Raw genomic sequence first — 22300 nt, 5'->3', positions numbered from 1 at the left:
TGTTGCAAAACTACAACTCCCAGCATGCACGTTCTGTCAGTGCATGCTGGGAGTTGTAGTTTTGCCCCCCCCTCCCATGTGAATGTACAGGTCATATTCACTCTGGCGGCGGATTACAGTGAGTTCCCTGCTTCAAGTTTGAGCTGCAGCAGCCGCAGCTCAAACTCCTAGCGGGAGACTCAGTGTAATCCGCCGTCAGTGTGAATGTACCCTAAAAACACTACACTACACTAACAGTGGAGGCACCCTGTTTAGGAATCACTGGTGTAGAATACCCCTATGTCCACCCCTATGCAAATCCCTAATTTAGGCCTCAAATGCGCATGGTGCTCTCATTTTGGAGCCCTGTCGTATTTCAAGCAACAGTTTAGGGCCACATATGGGGTATCACCGTACTCGGGAGAAATTGCCTAACAAATTTTTTTTTTCTTTTCTCCTTTTACCCCTTATGAAAAGGTAAAGTTGGGGTCTACACCAGCATGTTAGCTTAAAAAAAAACATTTTTGTACACTAACATACTGGTGTTGCCCCATACTTTAAAATTTCACAAGCGGTAAAAGAAAAAAAGCCTCCAAAATTTGTAACGCAATTTCTCCTGAGTACGGAGATACCCCATATGTGGGCGCAAAGTGTTCTGGGGACGCACAACAAGGCTCAGAAGGGAGAGTGCACCATGTAAATTTGAGGTCTAAATTGGTGATTTGCACAGGGGTGGCTGATTTTACAGCGGTTCTGACATAAGTGCAAAACAATAAATACCCACATGTGACCCCATTTTGGAAACTACACCCCTCACGGAATGTAATAAGGGGTACAGTGAGCATTTACACCCCACAGGTGTCTGACAGATCTTTGAAACAGGGGTCTGTGAAAATGAAAAATAAAATTTTTAATTTGCACAGCCCACTGATCCGTCAAATGCCAGTGGGGTGTAAATTCTCCCTGCACCCCTTATTACCTTCCATGAGGGGTGTAGTTTTAAAAATGGGGTCACATGTGGGGGGGTCCACTGTTCTGGCACCACGGGGGGCTTTGGAAATGCACATGGCCAAATTCTCTCGCCAAAAGCTCTATGATGCTCCTTCTCTTCTGAACATTGTAGTTCGCCCCCAGTGCACTTCACGTCCACTTATGGGGTATTTCCATACTCAGAAGAGATGGGGTTACAAATTTTGGGGGGTATTTTCTGCAATTATCCTTTGTAAAAATGTAACATTTGGGGGAAAACAAGCATTTTAGTGTAAAAAAAATATTTTTTTTTTTACATATGCAAAAGTCGTGAAACACCTGTGGGGTATTAAGGTTCACTTTACCCCTTGTTAGGTTCCCCAAGGGGTCTAGTTTCCAAAATGGTATGCCATGTGGTTTTTTTTTCTGTCCTGGTACGCAAAATTTGCTCTCAAAAAGCCAAATGTGACTCCTTCTCTTCTGAGCATTGTAGTTCGCCTGTAATGCACTTCAGATCAACTTATGGGGTACCTCCATACTCAGAAGAGATGGGGTTACAAATTTTGGGGGGTATTTTTTGCTATTAACCCTTGCAAAAATGTGAAATTTGGGGGGAAACACACATTTTAGTGAAAATATATATTTTTTTTTTTACATATGCAAAAGTCATGAAACACCTGTGGGTTATTAAGGCTCACTTAATTCCTTGTTACGTTCCTCAAGGGGTCTAGTTTCCAAAATGATATTCCATGTGTTTTTTTTTTTTTTGCTGTTTTGGCACCATAGGGGCTTCCTAAATGCAACATGCCCCCCAAAAACCATTTCAGAAAAACGTACTCTCCAAAATCCCCTTGTCGCTCCTTCCCTTCTGAGCCCTCTACTGCACCTGCCGAACAATTTACATAGACATATGAGGTATGTGCTTACTCGAGAGAAATTGGGCTACAAATTCAAGTATAAATTTTATCCTTTTACTCCTTGTAAAAATTCAAAAATTGGGTCTACAAGAACATGCAAGTGTAAAAAATTAAGATTTTGAATTTTCTCCTTCACTTTGCTGCTTTTCCTGTGAAACACCTAAAGGGTTAAAACACTTACTGAATGTCATTTTGAATACTTTGGGGGGTGCAGTTTTTGTAATGGGGTATTTCTAATATGAAGACCCTTCAAATCCACTTCAAACCTGAACTGGTCCATGAAAAATAGCGAGTTTGAAAATTTTGTGAAAAATTGTAAAATTGCTGCTGAACTTTGAAGCCCTCTGATGTCTTCCAATAGTAAAAACATGTCAATTTTATGATGAAAATATAAAGTAGACATATTGTATATGTGAATCCCAAAAAAAATATTTGGAATATCCATTTTCCTTACAAGCAGAGAGCTTCAAAGTTAGAAAAAATGCAAAATTTTCAATTTTTTCATCAAATTTGGGGATTTTTCAACATTAAAGGATGCAAGTTACCACAAAAATTTACCACTATGTTAAAGTAGAATATGTCACGAAAAAACAATCTCAGAATCAGATTGATAAGTAAAAGCATTCCAGAGTTATTAATGTTTAAAGTGACAGTGGTCAGATGTGCAAAAAAGGCTGCGTCCTAGAGATGAAAATGGTCTGTGTCCTTAAGGGGTTAATACGCAATATCAACAGGTGGGAAAAATTATAAAAAGATACTGGCCACTGCTTAAACAGGACAGAATATTGGGAGATTCTCTACCTGACCACCAATACTTTACCCTAAAGCGCCCAATCTGGGCATTAAAGTTGCCCCTTCCATTAGACACAAAACAAAAACTAGGTCCAATACCATTTTAGAAACTGAAGGCTTTTACAGGTGTGGCCATTGCCCTAGCTTTTAGATCACTAAATTCCCTCAAAAAACCGACAAAAGTAATTTCCACCACCAACACGTTTGAATGGAAAATGATGGAGTTTCTTACATGCTAAAGCAAGGGGGTTATTTATCTAATTGAGTGTCCCTGTCACAAGCAGTATATAGGCAGGATCTCACAACCATTGAAGACCCGCATTATGGAACACATGAACAATATTCAAAAAAAGAGAAATCACCCCCTTGCTTTAAACTACAACTAATTCCATGCTAGTGACCCAGGCCAGATGACATTCACTGCCCTACAATCAGTTAAACAAGACTGGCAGTGGGGGAAAAACTTACTTAGCTAAGATGTCCAAAGCTGAAACCAATAACCTTTTCGAATTTGTTTCACTTACTCCAAGAGGCCTTAACATAGACTTCAAATTATTTAGCTTTTTAGATGAGGGCTGAATCAGTAGGAGGGTGGGCCTTTCTTCACGGGCCATCATTGTAAGGCTGTTTTCCAGCACAAGGATTGACTCTGGCGATCTGTCCCACTCTGTAATATTTATCTATTACAGCATCTACTCTAGGCACCTTTGATTGACATATCTCAATTTTAGGTACTCCCAAAAATACACGTTTTGACATTCTTCGATTTCTCTTCCCCGTATATATTTTTGGAAGATGTTGCACTCTATCAATTTTTCATCTAATACTTATTTTATGAATATACAGTTTTTCATGCTTATAATCAACACAACTACCTCTATCTATAGACATATATCCTTGTTTGAGGTTCCTATAAGTGATCAACTTCTTTATTGTATGTATCTATATTGTCTACTGCACTATCCCTTTTCTTTTTTTCCTTTTATTTACACATCTTTATTTACACTTTTTTATTTTTTTATTTTTTTTTTTACAGGGACCTGATGAAATGCCTTATGGTGTGAAACAGCAGCTGTTGTCCAGGTGCAAGCTCCTACTACTCCAGCTCTGCTCGGATCACAGGGTGAAGGAACAGGAACATTGAATGAACCAACACCACAGGACCTACAGATGAGTGCTCCGTTTTTCTCTTCTTCAATATCAGAATGAAGTGTGCTTAGTTGCAAGATGCTAGTTTGGTTAGCAGATGCAATATCTTGGTGGTTTAGCAGGATTGGACTCTTAGAGGAAAAGAAGTCCAGGTTGGGCATGACCAGTGGTTGGGCTGTTCCAGACACCAGGTTTTCATCACTTTCAAGATTTTTCTTTACGGTCAGTGACCAAGAAATTTCCCCACAAATATACAACTTGTCAGGCAAGAATCCCCCCCAAAGAAGTACTATGGTGGAAAATATATATTTATTTTTTAAATGAACGGGTTCCGGAAAGTTAAACAGATCTGTAAACTGTAAATTACTTCTATTTAAAAATCTTAGTCCTTCCAGTACTTATCAGCTGCTGTATGCTCCACAGGAAGTTATTTTCTTTTTGAATTTATTTTCTGTCTGACCACAGTGCTCTCTGCTGACACCTCTGTCCATGTCAGGAACTGTCCAGAGCAGGATAGGTTTGCTATGGGGATTTGCTCCAGCTCTGGACAGTTCCTGACATGGACATAGGTCTCAGCAATGTCCATGTCAGGAACTGTCCAGAGCTGGAGTAAATCCCCATAGCAAACCTATCCTGCTCTGGACAGTTCCTGACATGGACAGAGGTGTCAGCAGAGAGCACTGTGGTCAGACAGAAAATAAATTCAAAAAGAAAATAACTTCCTGTGGAGCATACAGCAGCTGATAAGTACTGGAAGGATTAAGATTTTTAAATAGTAGTAATTTACAAACCCATTATATTTTTTGGCACCAGTTCATAGCACCTAGTATTCTATGCCCTATTTTTGTGCAATGTTATCACTATGCATTGTCCCCTCTAACGAATAGAAGGCATGTGTGTGGTTGTTGATCACTAGTTTGCACCTTTGCGACTTCCCCTTATATAGCATTGTGGCTTATGTACATCATAATAGGAATAGGAGCTTAGCCTGCCCTTGTATCGGTAACCTTTAATCAGTAAGTTTGGCCTTTTTTCTGTGGGATTTGAGTGATTTATGTCCCTTATTTTTTCTATGATGTTAGTGTAGGGACTTGCAAGAGACTAAGGACCCTTGACGTAGGTTGCAAGCTTGCGTATTTTGGCCAAAATATCAACTAACACCTCATGTTTATCATATGAGTTTATGGTATGGATTTTATCAGTGCTCTTGTAACTATCTTATTCCTGGCAAAATCCGTATACAGAATTTATATACCAAAGTATAACAAAGTAAATCAAACAGAGCCATGTCGGTTTCAAATGCTTCAAAGTCCTGCATGCTCTTCTGAGCTTTATTTCAAACCATTCAACCTTGTATCACCTTTGTTTAACATAAGTTCCCACCCTCACTAGTGGGATGTTCTTAGTCTTAGCATATCCTTTGTTAAACTTCAGGGGGCTTCAAGTCCTCTTGCGCGCTAGCCAGCAATTTCCTCTGTTCGATGGTGGGGGTCAGACAGGAAGGAGCAGAATAACAATAGGGGGAGGGGCAGCCTTGTCCAAATGGGAATTTTACATACACAGTCCATAAACTTTGTATGTGTGTGTGTGTATGTATGTATGTGTGTATATATATTTGTTTCGTGATGTGGTCTGGCCTTGTGATGCTGGGGGAGCCCGAGGTGTCAGTGCATTGTGGGGTGCACATAGAAGATGCTGAGCAACCCGCCTGATCGAATAGTAGGAGATTGATCAAAATCTGTGTAAAGGAACAGTAGGGCAGTTGTCCGTTGCAACCGTTCTTTTATTTTTCACAGGCCTCTCTAAAAATTAAAGAAGCAATCTGATTGGCTGCTATGGAAACTGCTCTACTCTTCATCTGCACAGGTTTTGATAAATCTCCCCCAATGTCCACATCTATGATTCCCCTGAAGGACAGTATCATCTAACCATGTAATAGACTTTTTTTTCTTCTCCATAAATCTTCTTTTTACAAGTTCATCCCGCAAGTTTTTGCTTCTCTTGAAGAGGGTTTAGCTGTTTCATCTTTGAGTATACCATCTGAACTAAGAATATGTCAGGTATGTCTAATAGCAAGCCAAATATTTTTAGACATAGCGTTAAATTCAAAAGAAAACAATGCATCTATCTTCCCGTTTATTTTTATTTTTTGGATTATTTTAATGCATGTTTCAAAAAGTTACTATACTCACTATTGACCCAGCATAATCTAGTTAACTTATATTTAAACTGTAATTGGCAAATAGGGAATAGGCTTGATACTGAAAAATATGGCATATGTTTTCCCTACACGATAGCTGGAATTCTTTACTATTTATAAAGCTGTAAGTGTTACAATGCTGTGGTATATGATAAGCACAATAGTCAATATATCACCAGTACTTTCTAACTTCATATCTTTAATTGGCTATAAAAATATTTACACAAAACATTGTGGTAATGCTTTAAAAGTGATGTAACATGGCAATTAAATGCTTTATGGCCTTAAGATTAATAAAATAATAACAGCAGTAACACTGGAGCTTAGTTAGAGGATTGAATGTAGAAAACACATTATGATTCCTTGAAGAAAAACTGTAATTATTATAGTGTAATTGCTTAAAAAGTGGAAACATAGCATAAAGGGGTTTTGTAATGAAGACATATAGGTCTAAACACCTTAATTATGTGAAATTAAACATATTTTCATTTAAAATATTTTAATTTTAAATGTACAAGCATTTCTGACTATGACTAATGCTCTTAAAACTTAAAAATGTACTTGTTACTTAGATTTACCCAAATGGAGGAGCAGTCACGTGATCCCAAAAGTTTGGTCTTTTTTTAGAAAGCTGTTCATTGTCCTCACTGGGTGTGGTCAACCCATGTAGTATGCCTTTTCACTCACCTTTGTGTTTATGGCAATCTAGCCGCTTATCACGACCCAATAATGTACAGTACCAGAGGATTCATTTATGAAGGCCAATATTTGAGGCCTTTATCTGTACAGTGCTCTACCCATTTTAAGAAAGCAGCTTATTATCTGATTATAACATTTTTTGTCATCTTTGGGTGACGGAAGTGGGTCATAGCCCGAAAATAGCTACATATTGAAATAGTGAAATATTAAAAGACAAAAAGGTGCACACCTGGTGAAGATTGTAATGTATAATCTGTGGTAAGAAAAGGGATTTGTCTCTTACCAAATGGTGTTATGCTTAGAGCACAACACCTAAAATTGCATGTAGAGTGGTAGGTCAGCTGCACACAGGTCCCGCCGGTATAGGGATGTTAGTACCGGAATAAATAGTATCGGAGATTCGGACATCAGAGGTCAGCAACAATGGGACATCTCAGGAGCGCTGGGCAGTCAAGGATACACGGTCTGTAAAATTTGCAAAAGTTTTATTGTGGTAAAAGGTTTAAAACAACGCTTCACATAAGGCGTTTTGAGACCGGACCAGTCTTTTTGTCAGGCATACACATAATGAGACAGAAGGTGTATATATATATATATATATATATATATATATATATATGAAATTTTTTCTTTTACATTCTGACAGTGTTGGTTCAATCTCAGATGCAATGATTGGGTAGTTCGGCCAATGTATTGTAGTGAAGATGCCGTGCACTGGATCATATAGATGACATAACTGCTCTGACATGTCAGACGGTGTTTGATTTGAAATATTTTGCCGGTAGCATGAGAAGAAAATTCTGTAGACCCATGTGTAAGTTGGCTGCAACACAAACATCTTGTTTTAAAACATTTGTATCTTCCTTTGGGGAGTGGTTGACCGAAGACATCCAATTGTACATTTTTCTGACACTTCTGTTTCCTGATTTGGCTAGGTTCCAATATAGTTTTGAGTGATGGAGCTCTTCGATAGGTAAGTCTCGCACGTTTTGGTAGAATATTTTTTAGGAAAATGTCCTCTTTAAGAATATGCCAATACTTTTCAATGATTTTTCTTACCTTGAGTGAACTGGTTCTATAGGTGGAGATAAAATTAGCTGAAAAGTCATTAGTAGTGTTTTTTTTTTCTTTTATGTTCTTGAGACAATCTGATTGAGTTTGTGTTTTTGCATGGTTGTAGGTGTGGTGTCCTGGTACCGTATTTCATACGTTACCTTTGTAGAGGTCCCCATAGTCAGAGTCCCTAGGAACGTCGGGGTCCCTCTCCTATAGTTATCCCCTTGTCGCCCCTCAGTTAGTCTATGACTGTATAGAAGTTCTTCTAGATAGAAGTATAAATGTGTATATATTTGATTGCCTACCTGTTCCACATAGCAGGACCTGCGGGTCACGTGATTAGGTTAGAACTCTATGGTTTTGCTACAGGATCTTTGGAGGTGATGTGTTCACCAACAATGCAATGTAACAGTGAGTGACAGTTGTTATGGACGAAACCAAAACGGCCAGCCCCTGCCCATATAAGGGACCTGCGCCATCTTGACCACTCTCTTCTCTCTTGGGTTGCTGATTCTGTAAGAGGTAGGACCTCCGCAGCTTACAAGACAATTTACTATGCCAAAGCCTTGCGGCCTCGGCCTCTAACATAGCGGATATACTAAGCAATTCCCCGCTACTCACCGCAAGATCACTGGACCTAAACGCACCCTTAAATCCAGCAGATCTATGCTACAAAATCTCTGAGAAGCTAAACTGAGCTTATCTGATCCCAACCAACTGTCAATCGCTGCTCAGCTATATCTATAGAGACTCTGTTATCTGGACTGTTACTATTGCTGCATGTACAGAAATTCTTCAGTATAAGTTCCTGCAAGTTTTCAGTTAACAGTGGTTGTGGACAATCCTTTATTCTACATTCCCCTATTGCTCTTGGGAAGGGCGGCAATAGGCCTATCAAGATTACCGTATTTAACCCTCACCCTGGCGTCACGAGTGACAAGGGTTAACAGCGCCCTTTATTATTCCAAACAGCAACACCCTAACTACCCTACACCCCACAAGGCTTTATCCCCCAAGGTTACCACATAGGCTTTGTTAAAGAGATGTGCCGGGTAATGTTTCTGTCTGAAGCGATCCCATAGCACGGAAGATTGTGATTTGAAGGTAGACTGATCGGTACAATTTTTCTGTATCCTCTTGTATTGGGAATATGGAATTTTGGTAATCCATTTCTTAAAGTGGGCACTGTGAAAATCTAAATTACTGTTGGCATCAACCTTTTTGAAGTACATTGAAGTGGTGATGGATGTATCATCTTGGGAAATGCAGATGTCCAAATAATTGATGTTCACTTTACTATGTTCCAAGGGAAATTGAAGGCCCCATGTATTGTGATTTAACTGCAAGAGAAGCATGTCAATGGTGTCAGGGGGGCCTCTCCAGAAAAAAAAGAGGCAATCTATGTAGTAGCAGCATGTCACAATATGGGTCATGAATAACAGGTTGTTCCAGATTTGTGTTGTCTCAAATGGTCTCATAAATATATTAGCATAAGAAGGTGCAACATTGGCACCCATTGCTTTGCCAAGGTGTGATGTAATACCACTTCATTGTATAGAAAAAATTGTTGTGTAAAATGTAAGCTAAGGATTCCATAAGAAAGTCACGGTGGGGTATGGTAATTGATGGATCCTTCATTAGACATTCCAGTACGCACTGTAGACCAAGTGTATGGTCAATGTTGCTGTATAATGCGGATACGTCACATGTGATCAGATTGTAATCGTATGAGGGTATATAAACGTATTTATATAAAACCAGTCCTCAAGGTACAATTTGAAAAAAGAGAAAAGAAAAAAGAGAAGAAAAAGGAATGTAAGAAATAAGAGTTGGTCCAGGAAAAGTTAATATGTGGCATTTATTGATTGCAACAATTATTTAAAATAAAATATGATATAGGACAACCTATTAAACCTCAGCAGGGCCCTTGCATGGGGTATAGGGGTCCAAAAAATGAGAATGGTAAAAATGGAAAAAGATAAAACAATTATGTGGAGATAAAATATAATAAAATAAATTGTAGTAATGTACTGTATATCGAAAACAGTTATTGGCAGTCTCTGGTATAAATCGAATTCATTCGTTTGAAGCGCTTATTAGAGGGTGCCTGAGATGTTCAGCATTGGAGTGGAAATGTACTGTAGTAATGAGCTGGCGATCTGTCTCAGTTCATTCAGAAATTAGCATACAGATTTGCCGTAGTGGTACAGTGTGACAATGTTGGCACAGTTCATGTAACAGTGTGTAGATGTTGTCAATCTTCGGTAGATTGTAATCGTATTCCCATTGTACAGGTTATAGATGTTCGATGAGTTGTGATGAATCTCTAAGATAACTAGGTAATTGTGTAACATAAACTTGTAAGTATAAATCCAAATAGTGGATCAAATTACTGAGCGTGGAATTTGTACAGGAAATTATAGGTCTGCCAGGAGGATGCGTTGTGGATTTATGAATCATAGGAAGATAATAGAAATACGGTTTATTATTTGTGGAGATGAAAAATTTCTGTTCCTCTTTATTGAGAATACCTTGTTCGGTGGCATTTTTTGTCATGATCATTAAATCATTTTGTATTTTATTGAAAGGATCGCCAGTGGTGGTTCCATAGTATGTTTAGTCAGATAGGATGCGGGTAGCTTCAGTGTGATACTGTATATAGTCTAAAACTACAAGTCCACCTCCTTTGTCCTCCAGCCTGAGGACAATGTTTTCTGAGGTTTTTGAGAGCTAATCTTTTGTTTCTTTTGAGCAGAAATTGTGTTTTTTCTTTTCTTTCTTTTTTTGAGGTGAGTTTATTTAATTCTTCAGAAACCATTTGTTGGAATACCTCAATGTTGGAACCTTGTGATTGGAGGGGGTAGAATTTGGATGGTGGGCGTACTTGCTGGTGTTTTATGTAGTCCTCCGGAGTCGGTGCTTCTTTTTGACCCCCATTTTCTTGTTTGGATATTTCAATGCTCCGCCACACTCCACATACAAGGCATTTCAAGGTTGGTCTGACCTTTTTCAGGTACATTCAAATATACTCAGATTCTGGTTTTCTCGGCACCACAGTCTGGATGTGACATTACAAAAGAACTGAAATTCCATATACATATCATTAAAGGAGTCCATATACATAATACATAAGGATTGGGTATAACATTTATGTTTCGCAGAGGTTCCGGAGAGGAATGTCTAGGGGTAGAGTCTCCCTTTAAAAATCTAACAATAAAAGGTAAATTAATTGGCTTATGCTAAAAAGAACTGGATGGTTTTGTGTTGTCTTTGTGTGAATTGATGCCAGTAGAAGAGACTCTTGTAAAAGATAGGAGTCTTTAGTCTTGTACACTGAGCAGTAAGGCATACATTGTATGAAATGTTGTTCAATGTGTGTAGAAGTAAGGAGGTAAGTGATGATGCTGAATGCACAAGACTGTGTAGTAAAGTCCGCCATTACCAGTGGGCCCCTGGCTGCTAATAGCAGCCGGGACCTGCCGTGCATGACGCGAGGAACAGTCCAGTTGTCGCGGTCATGGCAGAGCGTAAATGTACGTCATGGTACATTAAGTACCACCGCACCATGACATACATTTACGTCCATTGCCGTTAATGGGTTAATAAATCACATATTTATATAGCAATTGACTTGCAAGAACAAGACTATAGTTACAGGATTTCTCACGTTCTACATAAGGACTGCGATCTCCTTTTGTATTCTCTTTTGAATAAGGCTGATGTAGATATTTCTCCTCTCTTTGATAATCTAAACATAAGGGCTACTTACAGTTTTCAAGACTGATGTTGCAGATTGAATACAGTTAGTTCACAATATAAAAGGCAGAAATTGGAATATAGCTGAAATTGGTCTTTTAATTTCCTCAGCATGTAGTTTGCATATTTCAGCTGCATTGAAAGTTAATTGAACTTGTATATTAATACATTTTCAATAGCAATTCACAGCATGTCCACTGTGGTGAGAAATTTAACTGTGGGGATTCACTGCTATAAATGCCAGCTACCTACATAAGTGTATTTATGTATAAAAGAAATCAGCTCAAAGTGATGAAAGTGGATATTTCTGAGATGAAGGAAATATTAGTTGGGCATTGTGCAACTTTATACTTGTAATAGTCAAAGTGTACTTTACATTCCATTTGGACACAAATTTTAGTATAAAGGAATAAAATGATGACGTGCACCAAATGATTACTAGTTTTATTGCAACAATTTATTAATGTCGGCTAAAGAAGAACATTTTATTTGAAAGGTTTTAACTTTTCGTCCTACTGGCAAACAGAACAATTGTTCAGCAGGGGGAATGTTTAAAGGCAACCACAAATAGACGCGTATATGCACTCACCGCTCAGCAAGCATCTATGTGTTTAGGAGTCCGGGATCACGAGATCATCCGCAATGACGCTTCTGTGGAGTGCTCAGAGGCGTTGCCTCTGAGCGCTCCACAGAAGCGTCTTTGCAGATGATCCCGTGATCCCGGACTCCTAAACACTTAGATGCCTGTTGAGCGGTGAGTGCATATATGCATCTATTTGTGGTTGCTTTATGGATACTTTACCTTAGTATATGCACCCCGCAGGTTTCATTTTGGTTGGACCGTAAGGATTCCTTCTGCTCAATGAGAAGTTATGTGTCACTGTGTTATGTGTCCCGGTGGGAATTAATGCATTACTATACCGAGAGTACTCTCCCATCTTCTTCTCTCTGTTTTGGAAATGTTAAAATGGTTTATAACATATGTAGAATACAGGTGTGACATTCTATTTGTTGAAAACACTTTTTAGCGTTTTAGGTCTTGTTGCAGACATCACAGCTGTTTTAACAGAAATGGACCCATCAATAGTCAGAAATAGCCTTATTGGTCTATTCATACATACTGGTTTCGTTCAGCTCAGAGCCAGTCAAAAACCATGCATTCAACCTTTTGCTAGAAACCTTGTTGATTTCAAAGAAAATATATTGTTCTTTAATTTGTTAACTGAACAAATATACATAAAAACTCTCTTGACTCTAAGCACAATGATATTATGTAGTCCAACCCTGAAGCCATATTTCCTTTTATTTGCCCCTACATCTGACTTACCTATCAATCTATATGTGCAAGAAGAAGTGAACTACTGGCTGGTAGTGCGGGGGACGCTGATCAATATGCTGCCTATCATGCCCGGATCCGTCCAGCCGTTCGCCTGTTATCTTCATTATTCTTGATTTGCAAATTATCTTCTAACTGGCATGGGCACTGTGACGTCACCGCCACTCGTCCGCAGCAACGCCAGACTTATGAATATTCATCTCATCCCTGCACCCCCTCTCCTCCCCGCTATATACAGGACTCCACTGCGCTGAAGCCACTTCCGGGTATACACGCAACGTCACAGTGCCAGATGGAGGCATATAAACCTGCCCATGCCAGTTAGATCATTTGCCTATTAGGAATAATGAAGATAACGGGCGAACAGCTGGACGGATCCGGGCATGGTAGGCAGCATATTGCTCAGCGTCCCCCATACAACCAGCCAGTACCTCTGGTTAGTGTGGGGGGGGGTGGGGAGGGGGGGGGAGGGGAGAGTTTACTGAAAGTTTTCCTTTAATACTAAGTAAATCTGGTATTAACTGTTGTGCTATTTTTGGGGACAAACGTGCCCCAAATTTTCAAAAGACCAAACGCGCTTCTGAAAATGAAATGCAAAAAAAATAAAATGCACTGATTACACAAGGCTTTGAATATTTCCCCCAATGTTTATATTTGTGCATGTATGTGTGTATACATTACAGCATCACTTACAAACAACTAGAGATATTACGATGAAATATATTACACAAAAAATACAGGATAGTTAAATTAACCTAAAACCACCCACATTTAAAAGGGTTGGGGGTTTTGTCTAACGTCCTTATGCACCTTATTCACAAGCTCTCCTGGCGACTGTGTTGGTCCAGCACACCAGCCATACTCATACCACAAGCCACGTCCCTTAAATTTTCTACACTTTTCTTGTTTCAGCTCAGTGCCAAAAACACAATTTTCACCCTATACACTGAAATCACAGGTCCTTCAACCCCAATTTCTTCATCACAGCTCAGCCGTACCTTACTTTACAAGCTTTTCATCTCCGGGTGAGTGTGTCAGTCTGGCTTGCAATCCAAGCCCCTCCCACAAGCCATGCTCCCTTCTATTTTCACCCTACACTTTCTTCATCACATCTCAGTCCCACTTGAGTAAGCAATATGAGGATGGGATATAAGGTCGGATATGAGGACAAGATCATTGTTGCTTTTTCTCTCCCACAAGATTAAGATAGGAAAACTGAGCAATGCTTGGTACTCTGTTAGTAGTTAAAAAGTAAATCTACTCAGACATGTGTTCATGAAAAGTAATTTTAGATACAACATACACAATGAATTTCATATTTTCCTCACTGATGTTTACTAACAGAAATGTGAGGCAGTGGCAGCCAAAGATATGCTGAGTTTAGGAGACTGGCAAATTCCTGAAGAAATGTAAATGTTTTTCATTGTTTTCTGACATCATCAGGAAAATAGAAGTGCACCACTGCTAAGCAGAATAGCTTGCTTGTAAATATCCCGGTGGCGAGAACAATAAAGAAAGTTTTCAAAAGAATTTAGAATTTGCTGACAGGAAAATGTTTAGCATTTGCTAGGAAATGGAACTGTCTATACCAGCTGTGGCTCTCATATTACAACAAAAAATATTATCATAAACCTAAGGAAATGGGAAATAAAACAAAATTATTGCACATATCTGAAGATTTGCACCTTTATTACAAAATCTAAGGGACTATTTACATTCAAGGGGGTTTCCATATGTCTGAAAGAAAGAAATGATTACAACTGTTAATTGAAAAGCACAGTAATTCTCCAAATTCCTCTCCAAGAATTAAGAGTTGTTTCATTTTAATGGATATAGCCATTCTTTTTTGCATTGTGAAAAACTTAAAGGGGTGCTCCGGGGAAGTTAAGAAAGATAAAACTGCCCAAAAGCCACCACAATACCTGTTCTGTGTCCCCAGTAGTTATCCATGTGATTTTGGCAGCTCTTGTGGCCCCTGTAGTCTCCTTAATATTATTTTTCTTTGCTTGCAGCCCAGACTACTCCCAGTACAGTCAGTGCAGATCTGTTTAATGGCTGCCAGCTAATTGCTTTCACTATCTGTGTTCATGCTGTGATGTCAGCAGCTAAGTACTGGAAGGATTAAGATTTTTATATAGAAGTAATTTACAAGTCTGTTTAACGTTTAGCACCAGTGGATTGAAAAAAAATGTTTTACAGCGGAGTACCCCTTTAAATTAATAAGTGCATGTAACAACCTACCACTCCATTCAAAACAAAATGAGTCATTACACTCTTCTAGAGATTGGAGGGGGCCTAGAGGTCAGACTCCCATAATCTCTCAATTATACCCTATCCTGTGGCTGGTGATTGGTTCACTCAAGTCAGAATATCCCTTTTTGTATGCAATCTAAGCACCCCAAAAAAATCTTTAAAACATTCAGTTTCCAGATCCCAATGACTTCAATTGAGAATGTTCAGAAAAGCATGCGGTTTTAAAAAAAAAACCACTGAAAATCAATGCCAAAAAAATGAGTGTTGTGTCAATTTTTAACCCCTTCCCAGCTATTGACACAGTGGTACGTCATGGGTCGAGTGAGGGAAGAATGGTGTGGACCCACTAGTCATGTCCGTGTCATAACCGGCAGATGCCCACTGCTCTCAGCAGCAGACATCTACCTATAATGAGGGACATCAAAGACCACTCCGATGTATGCCATTTTAATGGTTAGATGCCATGATACATTTAAACATTAACTTCCAGTTGTTCCTGGTGTTTAGTGGACCCATCCAAACATTAAAAGCAATCAGGATGCCCTACAATGTAATGCACACCTCTTAAAAATAATGACAATAGTGTATAGCAAGAAATAAACTTTATTAGAACAATTTAAATCCTAATACATTGTAACAAAAAATCACAAACAATATAAAAACAATTAAAATTGTTCAAACATGAACAAACTCCTACAAAACATGAGGGGGCAAGTATATCCACCCTCAAGGGGCACATGTAAATAGTATACACAGTTTCTATAGTTTCTCTAGTGGATCCATCGGCACCCTGCAATGTAACCATTGGTTGCTGGAAAAACCTGTAGCCTTACGTCTGCTTCCAGGTCTTCCCTTGCTCTGTGATTGTTAAAGGGGTACTCCGCTGGAAAAAAAAATAATTAACTGATGCCAGAAAGTTAAAAAGATTTGTAAATTTGCTGGAAAAAATCTTAATCCTTCCAGGATTAAGATGAATACTTCCAGGATTTATCAGGTGCTTTATGCTCCACAGGAAGTTTTCTTTTTCAATTTCCTTTCTGTCTGACTACAGTGCTCTCTGGTGACACCTTTGTTCATGTCAGAAACTTTCTGGAGCATGATTCTGGCCAGGACTTCCACAGCCGTGCACTACCAGCACAGGAGGTGAGCGATTTAAGATTGACTGCTCTGAGTAACACTGCAGGGTCTGGAGTAAGCATGCTGGCTACTATACATAAACAAGATCAGTTTCATACCCCTATAAGGAGCTGTGGGGTTATAAAGAATTTTGGGGTTCCATCATTAGCCAGCCTGTCAGCACCAGTAGCCTTTAGCCCTGCCACAGGATCCCAAACCAGCTGCAGGATACCCCTTGGCCCTGGGCAGCAAGAGATCTCTCATTTAAATGATATGACAACCTCCCAGGTTAAATTGCCCGGACCCCCCATGTTAATTCCCCCAGAGGTCAATATTCCAGTCTCTGAAGCTTCAATGAGGCGGATGCTAACTGATCTGCAAACATCCTTTTCTGTGATCTTACAAAAAGCTGTACTTAGCATCCAACAAGAAATTCATGTTTTGGGTAATCGTACTTCTGACATTGAGCAAGTTGTCACTGGAACACAATACAGTAGTTAATTCTATGGGGAAGCTGGAAGGGGAAGTGGAAATATTGAAAAATAAAGTTGCGGACATGGAGGATCGTTCCCGGCGGAACAACCTCCGAGTGAGAGGGATACCGGAAACAGTTAAACAAAATGAACTAAGGGAATATTTAGTGGAATATTTTGCAGCATTACTACCTGAACTTACACCCCTTGATTTAATTCTGGATAGAATACATAGACTCCCTAAACCACAAGGGCTCCCAGCGTTGAGTCCAAGAGACACAATAGCTAGGGTACACTTTTTTCATGTGAAAGAAAAAATACTGTCTGCAATAAGAAATTCTTCTCCAATGCAAGGAAAATTTAAAGATATTGTTATCTTTGCAGACCTTTCTGCTGCAACCCTGTTGAAACGAAGGGAGTTTGCAAGTGGAACCCGCATACTTAGAGAACAAAATATTCTGTATAAGTGGGGATTCCCTGTAAAAGTATTAATAACTTCCAAAGGCGGAAAATATGTGGCATCCTCACCCTCTAAATTACTAGAACTCTGTCAAGAATGGGGACTTATATCTTCCCAAATCCAAGTAACAGGGGGCAATGGTAATAGGAATCCTGCACAAGTGTCAACAGACTGGGTAACGGTATCCCATAAGAAAAAAAGAAGCCCAGAGACTAAGACTAAATGAATATGAATTTGAGTAATTTTTTCGGCTTCTTTATTTTTTCCCTTTTTTTTTCTTTCTTTATTTATTTTTTTCCCTTCCTCTGTTTGGAAATTATGTCTAGACTTGATGGTGTTTTTTTATTTTTCCTCGTTGGTATAGCGCATGCTAAATATGTTGGCAGATGTCCAACAACCCTCCAAAAGGGCAGAAAGTATCTGCCCTTTATTTTTGTATTGTTTATGTGTGATGCAAACAAAATTAAAAATTGGTATATAAGTTTATAATAGAATTAGGGATCATCATTAGTGTGTTAAAAAAGGAACCTCAGGGAATTGGGAAGCTGAAAGGAATAGGGACCAATAGAGAGAGAGAGAGAGTTTACTACAGAGGAAATCCCATTTAAAAATGGGTATTAAGTTGGTATCCATTAATGCCAAAGGTCTCAACTCTCCCTTTAACCCCTTAAGGACCGGGGTTTTTTCCGTTTTTGCATTTTCGTTTTTTGCTCCTTGCCTTTAAAAAATCATAACTCTTTCAATTTTGCACCTAAAAATACATATGATGGCTTATTTTTTGCGCCACCAATTCTACTTTGTAATGACGTCAGTCATTTTGCCCAAAAATCTACGGTGAAACAGAAAAAAAAATCATTGTGCGACAAAATTGAAAAAAAAAAACACCATTTTGTAACTTTTGGGGGCTTCCGTTTCTACGTAGTACATTTTTCGGTAAAAATGACACCTTATCTTTATTCTGTAGGTCCATACGATTAAAATGATACCCTACTTATATAGGTTTGATTTTGTCGGACTTCTGGAAAAAATCATAACTACATGTAGGAAAATTAATACGTTTAAAATTGTCATCTTCTGACCCCTATAACTTTTTTATTTTTCCGTGTATGGGGCGATATGAGGGCTCATTATTTGCGCCGTGATCTGAAGTTTTTAACGGTACCATTTTTGCATTGATAGGACTTATTGATCGCTTTTTATTCATTTTTAAATGATATAAAAAGTGACCAAAAATGCCCTATTTTGGACTTTGGAATTTTTTTGCGCGCACGCCATTGACCAAGCGGTTTAATTAATGATATATTTTTATAATTCGGACATTTCCGCACGCGGTGATACCATATATGTTTATTTTTATTTTTATTTACACTGTGGTTTTTTTTTTATTGGAAAAGGGGGGTGATTCAAACTTTGAATAGGGGAGGAGTTAAATGATCTTTATTCACTTTTTTTTTGCAGTGTTATAGCTCCCATAGGGACCTATAACACTGCACACACTGATTTTCATCATTGATCACTGGTTTCTCATAAGAAACCAGTGATCAATGATTCTGCCGCATGACTGCTCATACCTGGATCTCAGGCACTGAGCAGTCATTCGGCGATCGGACAGCGAGGAGGCAGGTAGGGGCCCTCCCGCTGTCCTGTCAGCTGTTCGGGATGCTGCGATTAGCCGCGGCTATCCCGAACAGCCCGACTGAGCTAGCCGGCAACTTTCACTTTCGCTTTTAGCCGCGCTGCTCAGCTCTGAGCGCGCGGCTAAAGGGTTAATAGCGCGCGGCGCCGCGATCGGTGCTGCGCGCTATTAGAGGCGGGTCCCGGCTTCACTATGACGCCGGGCCCGCCCTGATATGACGCGGGGTTACTGTGTAACCCCGCGTTATATCAGGAGAGCAGGACCAAGGACGTACCGGTACGTCCTTGGTCCTTAAGGGGTTAAGCGGTCATTAGTATGGAAGGAGGCCAGGAGGTTGAATGCGGATGTGATAAGCATACAAGAGACACATCTTTTACAAGCAGACTCTAAACGCCTAGCGCATAAAAATTATCCATATGTATTATATACTGTATACTGAGATACTGTAGCGTATGTACCACAGTATGTAGAGTTACATGTGGAGGGACGGTATATTATTCTTAAATGTCAGTTGAATAATGTTACTTACACTTTGGTTGCGGTATATGCCCCTAACAAGTGTCAAAAGGCTTTTATTAAATGTCTCTTTGGTAAGGTAAATAAGGTGGCGGAGGGGCATATTGTAGTATTAGGGGATCTTAATATGGTAATGTGGCCGACAATGGATACTACAACTATCTCCCCTAAGTCAGACACTTCACTCTCATCCATGTAAAATATATACACGAATTGATTATACCTTAGTTTCGCGGTCTGTATTACCCCTTATTGAAGATGCTAGCATTATGCCAATTCAATGGTCAGACCATTCTCCTATAAGTATTACAATCAAAGAAAAGTACACTCATCATCCAGTCCCCATTTGAAGATTTAACACTATAGTCCTGAACAACCCAAAATATTTGGAGGCTGCTACAGCTGCCATATCCACATATTTTCGGAATAAAGATACTAATGATATAACAGATCCAATATTATGGTGTGCATTCAAAGCCACCATCAGGGGTCATTTTATTAGCCAAACGGCATATGATAAAAAAATTATAACACATGAACATTTGGAATTACAGTTAAAATTGGCGGAGCTACATAGGCGGAACCAAACAATTCACTCTGCAGACCTAACACAAGAAATTACTCTGATAAAAGCACAACTCCAATCGCTTACACTTCATGAATATGAACTTGCACTTAGGCGTTTGAGGCTGACCTCTTACTGGCAAGGTAATAAAGCCAGCTCATACTTGGCTAAACAACTTAAAAAAGGAGAACGGAAAGCTCGTATCCCCTTTATTACTTCCCCTAAGGGCTTTAAAATTATGGACCCACAAGGTATTGCTGACTGCTTTGCCCAATATTACCAAGAGTTATATAACTTAAAATCTGACTCCTCCACCTTTCAACCTACTAGGGATACAATCTCCTCTTTCCTTTCCTCTGTGGGATTACCTACATTTCCATCTGAATGCGTAGATGAGTTAACCTCTTAATTCTCTATTGATGAAATATACTCGTGTATCAGGGCTCTTAAACCATCTAAATCTCCAGGCCCTGATGGTATTTCTAACGATTTCTATAAAAAAATTTGCACCTTTAGTGGCTCCATATTTGCTTAGAACCTTTAATGTTATTGCATCTACAGGTGTCCCCCCTGCCGAGATGCTTGAGGCCCTCCTGGTTACTGTTCCTAAGACAGGTAAGCCATCTGATAGGGTTTCTAACTATAGGCCTATATTGCTTCTTAATAGCGATATTAAGTTATACGCTATGGTAGTTGCTGCCCGTCTCAATAAGATTTTGCCGGTCTTGATCTCCAAAGATCAAGTGGGATTTGTGAAGGGGCGCCAGACACTGGACGGTACAAGACGTTTCCTTGACTTGACTGCTAAGGTCAGTGCCGATCGAGCGCCTTCTCTGCTCCTTTCTTTGGATGCGGAGAAGGCGTTTGATCCGGTGCACTGGATGTATATCCAGGAGGTTTTACGCAAGTTAAAATTTCCCTCTAAATTGAAACATGCTATAATGGCCCTATATTCTTCTCCTTCTGCAAAGGTATATACTGCTGGAACAGTGTCTCAGAGATTTGTCCTTAGTAATGGCACTCGGCAGGGGTGCCCCCTGTCCCCCCTTATTTTTACATTAATAATGGAACCCTTCGCACAGCATATAAGGACATTGTCTGCTTTAACCGGGATCCAGATAGGATCACAGAATCACCGTATCGGTCTGTTTGCAGACGATGTCATTATCTGTTTAACAAACCCACAACACTCACTTCATACAGTTACAAATATAATGGAAGGTTTTCAGAAGGCAAGTTATTATAAGATGAATCCAGCTAAGTCCACCATTTTGGGTCTTAATTTATCTAAGGAGATGGAGGAATATCTGAGAACTAACTTTTCCTTTTCTTGGTCAGAGGGCCAAATCCCTTATTTGGGCATTACTTTAACTGCTGATCCATCTAGGACTGCAAGCGTGAATTTTTCATCCTTGAAATCTCAAATAGCTAAAGATATTGCTGATTTTTCCTTTCTCCCTGTGTCTTGGACAGGGTGTACAGCAGCAGCAAAAATGGTTCTGCTACCCAAAATTTTATATTATTTTCGAAATCTGCCAATTGTAGTCCCAAATATGTATATTTTGGATCTTCAGAAGTTATTATCCCAATTTATATGGGCAAGAAAACGTCCTAGAGTTAATGCACAACTGCTATATTGCCCAGTTAGAGAGGGAGGAATGGGGTTCCCATGTTTACAAATATATTATCACGCAGTCTTGATGGATCAACTTAAAAAATGGTGGTGGCAAATAGATCCCCCACACTGGGTGGACATAGAATCAGAACTATTGGGAGCACCATCTCTGTCTAGCTTTATTTGGTCATTACGGTTTAATCCTACTATTTTCCCTTCTGTCTCTTGTCTTACTATCAAGGCAGCTATTAGAACCTGGAATAAATTGGAGTATATGAAGGTTTTGTGTCCATGGCGGGTAATTGATATTCCACTTGTAGCAATAGGGAGTTATCTAGATGATCTAGATTTAAGATCCTGTATCAGAGCAGGTATTTATACTGTGTCTCAACTTTATGATGCCTCGGGCCTCCTTCCCTTTGCATCTATTGCTATAGCTTTTTCTCTTGCCCATGCGGAATTTTTTTAATATTTAAGAATTCGTCACTTTCTTATTTCATTAGCCTGGTCCCAGGTAGTAAACAGGACAAGATATGAAAGTGTTTTCTTAAATAATAAGGTATTTACAAAGGGAATCTCAGTAGCCTACACAGAACTTATACATAGTAATAGACCCCAACGCTTTATATTTCAACAGAGATGGGAGGATGATTTAGGTCAAAAATTTACTGCTGAGCAATGGAGATTTGTATTTGATATACATAAAAAAGTATCTAGATGTGCTAATCATTTTGAATCCTCAAGGAAACTGCTCTATAGGTGGTATTATACCCCTGCCCGTCTCGCTAAAATGTACTCCTTATCCTCCAATTC

This window comes from Hyla sarda, chromosome 3, assembly GCF_029499605.1.
Source record: "Hyla sarda isolate aHylSar1 chromosome 3, aHylSar1.hap1, whole genome shotgun sequence".
In the NCBI taxonomy this organism is placed as follows: domain Eukaryota; kingdom Metazoa; phylum Chordata; class Amphibia; order Anura; family Hylidae; genus Hyla; species Hyla sarda.
Note: the sequence above shows the minus strand (reverse complement) of the source record.